The following is an 8,551-nucleotide window of genomic DNA, read 5'->3' as shown; positions in this document are numbered from 1 at the left end:
TAGTAATTTGAATCCAAACATTGCAATTTTCGTGGATTATAATAATACAATGAACCACCCAATAAACCCCAAAATATATTGATTAGGATTTAATAAAAATTAAAAAAAATCACTAAAAAAAGATTTCTTCTTTTTAAAAAGAAAAATATAATCTTTTTTTTTCCGTCCTCTTTCATAATGCTTTGTCTTGGCTACCAGACAAGGAGAAAACAGAGTACAGTGAATAAATTATCAATAAAAAAAGAAAAATACAACTATTGGTAATTAAATATTAAATAAAAACTACTAATCAACGGTGCCGTACTTGCCTTCAGCCCCAGTTGCTGGCCTGGAAGTAAGATGACAGTACCTCCATTACAAAAAACCGTGAGCTGACTGGAATACTGCTAGACACCTGGATTGGGCTGGACAAGATTAACAGACACGTATTATTTAAATGAATAACGTGTCGTGCATAATTATCTCCTTCGTTATCTTATTGTTGAATTGTCGTTGAATGATTGATTGTTTTTACTGTTTAAAAGCGTGTTTAAATTATTTTTTATTTAAAAAATATTAAATTAATATTTTTAAGTGTTTTTTTATTATTTTGATGTGTTATTGTTAAAAATAAAAAAATTATTTTAATGTATTTTTAATTAAAAAATATTATTACAAAAATTACTAAACACATTAATTTATATATTTGAAAAAACACATTAAAAATCTTCACTTAATATTATAAACATAAATTTAACATTAAAAATTATTTTAAACAACTAATTAACATACATATTTGATTTAGCATTTTTTAGATCTAAAGTTTTGAGATTTCATTTTATGGTAATCAAGTTCAATAATTTGATCAGATTTCAACATTTTCTATCTCTTATTTAAATTTCTCGAGTTTTTTTTTATAGCTTTTAGTTTTAAATCTAATAGTGGAAATTGAGTTAGTTAAAATCAATGGTTTAGATCTCAATGTGAAGATAAATATTAAAATTATAAAATATCTAAAATGACATTTATGAAAAAAAAATATAATTTTATTTCATCTATCTCTCACCTTTAACTTCTTCTTTTTTTGAATACATGAAATTAACTAAGATAGAAAAAAAAACATCCATTTCTATTTTCCTTTCCAGAACCAAATGCTTTGTTATCCTTTCCTTTACGTATCTTCTATCATATATCGATGAATTACTATTGGGTGTATTTAATTTTTAAAAAATTATGTATGATTTAATTGTAATTTTTTAATTTTATATAAATTAAATTTATTTTTTAAAATAATAAATTTTTTTCATATGTGCAACATTATTTTTTTATTTAATAAATTTTATGTTGTTTGTCGATTTATATTACAAGTTTTATGTATTTTTCTATTATAAATTCATTAAACACAATCAAGGTAAATTACTTGTGTTGTAATGTTAAATATTTTAATTTGTATTTGTCGTTTAATTTTTTACATCATCTCAGTATTAAGTTTGTGGTTTATTTTATGATCGTATATTTTTTTTATCATGTAGTTAAATAAAAAATAGTTTTGAAAAAAATTTATAATCGTACTAGAGTTCATAATCCAATTCACATGTTTGACATATTAGCCCGAGTTACCGGATTCATAGGTTTGACAGTTCATCCACTAGCAGGATATATTTTTTTTGGTTTTTGATTTGTTAATTGTTTTTAATATTTTTCTTGATTTTATCATTCAATATTGTATTGGTTGGAAAATAAACTACATGGTTTATTATTATTTTTGCTTTTTTAAGGTTATCATTGTCTCAAATAAATTTTTGTTCTTAGGTGGATGTTCAATTTTGTAACCATATATTTTTATCATATAATTAAAAAATATATATTTTATAAAAAAATAAATTATTAAACTCAATGGATTTCATGACACGGTTTACTTGGGGAATGAAATCAATCTAATATGTTGATATTTCAATAATGTTTTGTGAAAAAATTATAATTTTAAAGTTTTATTGAAAGTTAAGCTTTGTTTTTATCAATCATTAAGATTGCATTTTGATCTATAAAATCAATAATTTTAATTCGAGCAAACTTTCATATAATTTAATTTAAAACTTGAATTAAATTGTGAGATTTTAAAATAATCATATTAAATCAGTTTAATAACACGATTAAAAAAATTATACCATAATATTTATTTTTACATTTTAAAATTTTTTATTGAACTCACGTATTGGCTATAAACTCCTGTTTATTTTTATATTTTAAAAGTGCTTTTAAAAAAATTTAAAATATTTTTCTTTACTTCAAATTAATATTTTTTTGTGTTATTAAATAATTTTAATGCGTTAATATAAATAAAAATAAAAATTAAATAAAAAATAAAAATTTATTTTAATATATTTTTAAATAAAAAATATTTTTAAAAATAATTATTATGTAGTTCCCCCCACCTCCAAAGCAACATCAAAACCCACGTAGCTCTAGCTAGCCAGTCTGCCCACATATTCAGGAGAAAGACAGCCCTTATTAGAGGCATGCAGAGAGAAGGGGACCAGAGACAGTAGTGTAGCTGGCTAGCTTAACAAGCTTCTACTCATTTTGTTTTTGGAACTGAGATTTCTCGTGTGTGTGTCTATATATATATATATATATATATATAATTTTGATATATTAATATAAAAAACGTTGAAGTTGTCTAAACACTCTCTTTCAAAAACATCTGCATGACATTATTGAATACACATGAGAAATTAAAGAGAAAATGATCTGTGGAAGAAGATTAATTAACAATTACAATCCAAAACGGAAGAGGCAGGCTGTGGTGTTCATTAAGAGTCTGCTTTCTTTCTTTCTGATTCAAATGTCAGACCGACCCCTACTCCTATCCCTCTCATTCTCGGCTATCACCCACGAGGCAAGCCAGTCAATTGAAGTGGACTGTCAGATGAATATCACCACATGGCAATCAGTGATTAGTTTGCACATCAAATCGCACGTGCTTGGGGGGCTTTCCATCACGTGGCCTTGTGGCCATCAAGATTTTAATGTTTTATGCTTATTGGACAGACATAAATCAGCTAAGGTTCCCTCGTCACTTTTATTATAAACTGTTGGGTTTTATATAATGGATGCTTGTCAAATCCTTATCCATTCACAATCCGCACATAATGGCTTTTTGGTTTTTACTTGCAAACCCTCTTTCCCCACCCACACCCGCCCACCCCCCTCCCTCTCTCGCTCTATAAATCTTTCCTGGCACTCGGGAAATTTGTCAGAGCCCGGAGGATGAAAGATCAGAGAGGCCAAGCATCGATCGACTAGTTGTTTGGCGTTGAGTAATATTATAAACAGACCAGCATGCCAACATGTTGCCTTTATCTGCATTTGCACCTGCACCTTACTTGTTTCTTTCTTTTGTTTTTGACTCCAAAACCAAAAGTAAGTTTGAAACATTAAAACAAGCTTGAGGTGCAGGTGCAGGTGCAGGTGAATGCCATGTTGGTGTTTTGACACTTGTCGTACTGCCTCTTTACTTTCCTTAATTTGGTCCCTGTGTGGTAACTCGCAGCTTCAAGCTGTCACAAATGTACGGGCTTTTTTATATCTTCAAGGGAAGGGTTAGAGAACTCTTGTGCTATAATCCAAGAGAACAAATGGGTTTTTCAACAGCGACCGAGTCTGACCATTAACTTCTTTATGTAGGTGGCTGGTGTTTATAGAGGTGATGATGATGAAGACATCGTGCAGCCACAAATCCATGGTTGCGGAAGACTATTTTAAGGGTTTTTTGGGAGATCTTTGGTGTACATGAAGGACGGATCCATGAATATGCAAGCTGGTGCCTATCCTAGATATATAGTTCTCGATCTTCCACTTGGGCGCTAGGGTTTTCAAGGTAATATATAGAAATTACATTCAACTTTCCCTTTCTGCATCCATCCCTCCCTCCCTCTCTCACACGCACACACACACAAGCACCATTGCCAAATATATAGGAGGACATACTTTTAAAGCTGTCATGACTTGAGAGAGATTTAAACTATTTTGGCCATCTAAGACGAAGAGAATAATGGTTACAAGTTCTTTGATAATGTAATAACGCACTAACATTAGACAATGAGACGATAATTCTTTTATGGTGCTTTGCTTGTATGATCAAGAATCGAAAACCCTAGGTCAATCTGTGACTATTACACCAGTGAGCCAAGGTGGTCGAGATCTAGTTATACTCCATAAGGCTGCTTTAAAGTCCTAATTGATGTTAACAATGGTTGTTTTGAATTGAAAATCTCCGATTGGAAGAAAAGTCGAGAGAACATCTCAACAATCAGAAAAAATATGTAGTTTTTTTTTTATAAACAAAAAAAGAATTTTTTCTTACTATTATAGAAGACAGATTCGAATTCTCCAGATCCCTCGAGAAGAGGATAATAACTAGTTAAATCATAACTCGTTGAAGATTAAAAAATATATATATGTGGTTTATGATAATTCTATATGTTTTTGTATGCTTTGTTGAAAATCTTGTTCGAATATCTACAAGACTTGGTAATTAAGGATTGAATAACGTAGTGCTAGGTAGGATCGACTTTAGAAAAGCTCCATCGAATTAAGGGCAAAACAATTAGCTTATAATTTCATCTCAAATATAATGCATCTCCTGTCTACCCATGGGATGCTGATTAATTAAACAAGAGTAAAGAGAAATAGACTTCATTATTGATATATGATACACTACTTAATTAAATACTAATGAAGTTGCATTAATTAGCATATAAATTCTAATTAATAAATGGCATGAAAAATACTACATGATCTCCACCTAGGGGATCTATAATTGGATTCCAAAGAATAATGTAAGGAAAATTCTAAAAAAAAAGGTAAGGAAAGCTATTAAGTGATTGCATAACTCCAAAAATTACGGCTACAATTATGTTCTCAAAAGAAGTGAGTCAAAGACTTGAGTTGAATGTGTTTGGTATTGTGGTAATTTTTGTGGTTGTGGTTTAAAAAAAGTTGTTTTATAAAAAGTATTTTGGAATAAAAAAGTAGTTTAGAGTGTGTTTGGTTAAGAATGCTTTTTAAATTGAGGTTATAAAATAATTAACATATATATATATATATTGATGGTTTTTAATTTCTATTACATCATGAAATAAATAATACTTTATATAAAATATTTTTTATTATTTTATTAAACTATCTAGAATTCCATCACGTATGAAATCCATCCAACAAGGACTATAGTTTTCATGGTTTCTTAAGCACGCAATAACATCAGATAAAATATCATTAGGAATAAAATTGGGATTCTGATCAAATTCTGCAAATGCTATGTTATTAAGCGATCTCCTTCTAATTTATATAGTGTCATTGAATAATATTAAACACGTTTTTTGAATAAAACATAATTAAAAATAAATAAATAAATTAATTTTTTTTTATTTTACTTAGTCGGATTTGATTCAGTGTATTTAGTTTGGACCGGTGGAATAGTGGAGATACTCTTCACTATTCACGTGAACAATGGAGATTGTCCACAGCGAAGAGAGGAAAATAAGGTTGTTGCTTGGCAGCTGCCTTTTTCAACTTTTGTTAAATTATAGGTTTGGCCACCAGTATTGATGGGTTCCACCAAAATAAAAATAGGTTTGAAACATAGCGAAACATAAAAATATTACGACTTATTTTAACCTCACATGCAGCCACATTACCGATCAGCACCGAAATTAAACACCTTGAAAGGAGGGCAAGGTGCACATAGTAGTCAACAATGGTGAGCGTTAATGATTTGAATATTGTTTGTAAATAAAAAAAGAAAAAGTATTAGACATAAATTATGGTACTTAATTAGGTGAATTACGCCCAGATTTTCAAAGATACTATAGAACTTTTGAATTTTCTCTAGCATTTATCATCACATACAACTCATATATACGGAATAACCTTCTTGCACACCCAATTGCTCTTGCCGTCCTCTTTTCTTCCTTTAATATTTAACCTGAAGGAGCCGAGCCTTTTTGGGTTTTTGATTTTATTTTTTATTTGATGACTTGAAGTGAGCATTATTTCAATCAAATGTATCTTTATCTTCTTTAACTAAATTAAAGAAATAAAAGCAATTTACTTATTTTTAGATAATAAATAGTCTCATTAATTTAGTCCATTTGTTTTTATATTTTAAAAGTGTTTTTAAAAAAATTAAATTTTTTAATTTTTTATTTTAAATTAATTTTTATTTTGTGTTTTCAAATTGTTTTGAGATACTGATATCAAAAATAAATTTTAAAAAACAAAAAAAATTATTTTAATATATTTTCAAATAAAATATATTTTTAAAAACAATCATATCCTCTTAGAGCAACAGTTTCTTGCCTCTGCATGCATTCAACCTTCTGATATAGGGTTAAAATATCCTTTATTACATAGAAGGCAGCTTTCTCTTATATTGCTCATATAATTAAGTTTATCTAAGCGAAGGTTTTTGTGTCTCTCGATGTATCTCATATAGCAATCTATATAAAACAAATACTATTGGAAAGTAAGATGAGGGTGCTATATGCTTCATATTTGTTTGCTATATAAAGAAAATTCCAAATACAATGCTGTGACCTGTGTTTAACTTAATATTAGGGTCCTTGATTTTAAATATATAAGCTAATTTGATAGACTTAATCTTCATTGACAAATTAATAACAAGAACAGATCAACTAATACGGACCTAGCTACCTGTTCAAACTGATCAAGATTTCACTTATCTATTCATAGGTATAATGCCTTCACTTGTGTTTCTGTTGAAAGAACATTTATCAAATTGATATTGGGTAATATTTTTTTTATCAAAACAGGTGTACAAGTCAAAGGATCAAAATAAATTTTCGGTAATATCTAACATAATATATGAAATAATCCTTGGCTGTCTCCAGATTCAATACAAGGAGGTAGGGAGGTGGCAAAAGATAGTGCTATATATAGCAAATCAACTTGTCTATAATTTGATTAGATATTAAAAATATGATTTGATTAGAAAGGTCTAGTACTAATCATTTTATTCATGTTAATTTCAAATCAGTGCTGCTGCTTTGTAGTTTGCTGACGAAGATGCATTAATTTGCGTGGAAAAGGAAAGCCATATATATATATAAGAGATCTTGGGATGAAATTATCTTCACCATTCCATCTCAGCACTCTCAGTTCTAGCTTAGCTTCATGCAGAGTCATGGAAACCAAATTCACATGCATATCAATTTGGTGCAATGAAAAACCAGCTCAAGGGAGTAAAACCCAGTAATAAACTGTGGAACGATTGTTTGCCAAGGAGGAATTTCGGGAAGGAGTGCAGGTAAAGATTAGCTCTCCTCCATTCTTAATAGCGATCGTTGCTTTATTTGCTACGGAAAAGTGAAGTGCCAAGAGACTTGTTGTCAACATGGCATGTACATAATCAATGGTATTCTTGCAAAGTAAGAGAAGTGAAACCTCAAATCCCAATCCCATATTCGATAATCTTAGAAAAAATAAATTAGGCTAGTTGCATGTAATTAATGAAGGAATTAAATTAAGACCACATATTTGAGATGATATATTATCAAGCTAACATTGTCATCAAAACAACATAGACGACAGAAACCATGCATGAACTCAAATTAGGAAACTAAGAAAATCTCGATCTATGTATGCCATGCAAAATATAATAGCTAGCGTTCAGAATAAAGGAGACGACGGTGTTTAGAAAATATGCATCATTAATGAATTATCATGGTCCTTATTCTATGTTCTGATATAAAAGTCATGTTACTTCATTAAATAATTGAAATTAAATTCCCTGTCATTTGAATGCATAATGCATATGTATAAGATCATTCGCTCATCAATAGAGAAGTATTTATCTCACGAAGAATACAAACACAAAATCAAAACAAGTTCAGAATGGATCATCATGAGAGTAGGATGTATTTGATATATACTAGGTTTGAGAGCTTTTCAAACTTGTATTGTGTTGATTATTAATGATTTTTCTCCTTGCTTTTGATCGATGTAAGCATAGCTTAATCCAACAAAATACTTAATTGTATATTCTTTATTTTTTGTTTGTTGCGGTTTTCTTTATAATATTTATATATGCAGTCCTAGCCCTCTAATAGGATAATTTGAAGTAGTGGGTAATAGTATGTACGTACGTAGTTGAATTTAAACAATTATTTTGAGATTGGAAGGATTCAATATCCTCGGTAGTTATTTGAAAGTTTAGAATTATTTTTATTGATTTAAAAGGTACAAGTGCTCTATATTCTATTTAATGAATATTGTTTTTTTTTTTTTTTTTTAGGATGGATAGATCATTAGATCAATAATTTAATTGTTGGTTGGTGTATGCCAAATTCTTGTTAGGTTTTTTTTAACATCGATTTAATTAGGTGTTATGAAACATCTTATATCATATCATAAGTTCAATATGCAATAGAAGCAAATAAGATTTTCATGAAACTTTGTTTTGATGCAACATTGTTGTTCTTGATCATAATTAACAAGGAAAAAATTATAAATGTCGTTGATCTTTAAAAATACAACTAATTTCTTGGTCTGA

General features: G+C 29.0%; 1 long non-coding RNA gene across 2 annotated transcripts; it reads left to right on the top strand.

The window, feature by feature from the left end:
• The first annotated feature begins 3,183 nt into the window (after window positions 1-3,183).
• On the top strand, window positions 3,184-8,060 carry LOC112328646 (uncharacterized). 2 transcript variants are annotated; one of them, XR_008060072.1, is made up of 2 exons: window positions 3,184-3,859; window positions 7,053-8,060. It is a non-coding gene; the product is annotated as an uncharacterized LOC112328646 (long non-coding RNA). The 2 variants fall into 2 exon arrangements; XR_002983721.2 differs by having other exon boundaries at window positions 7,037-8,060.
• Window positions 8,061-8,551: the final 491 nt, after the last annotated feature.

Source organism: Populus trichocarpa, chromosome 9 (assembly GCF_000002775.5).
Source record: "Populus trichocarpa isolate Nisqually-1 chromosome 9, P.trichocarpa_v4.1, whole genome shotgun sequence".
NCBI classification, from domain to species: Eukaryota; Viridiplantae; Streptophyta; class Magnoliopsida; order Malpighiales; family Salicaceae; genus Populus; species Populus trichocarpa.
This window is presented reverse-complemented; position numbering and strand designations above follow the sequence as displayed.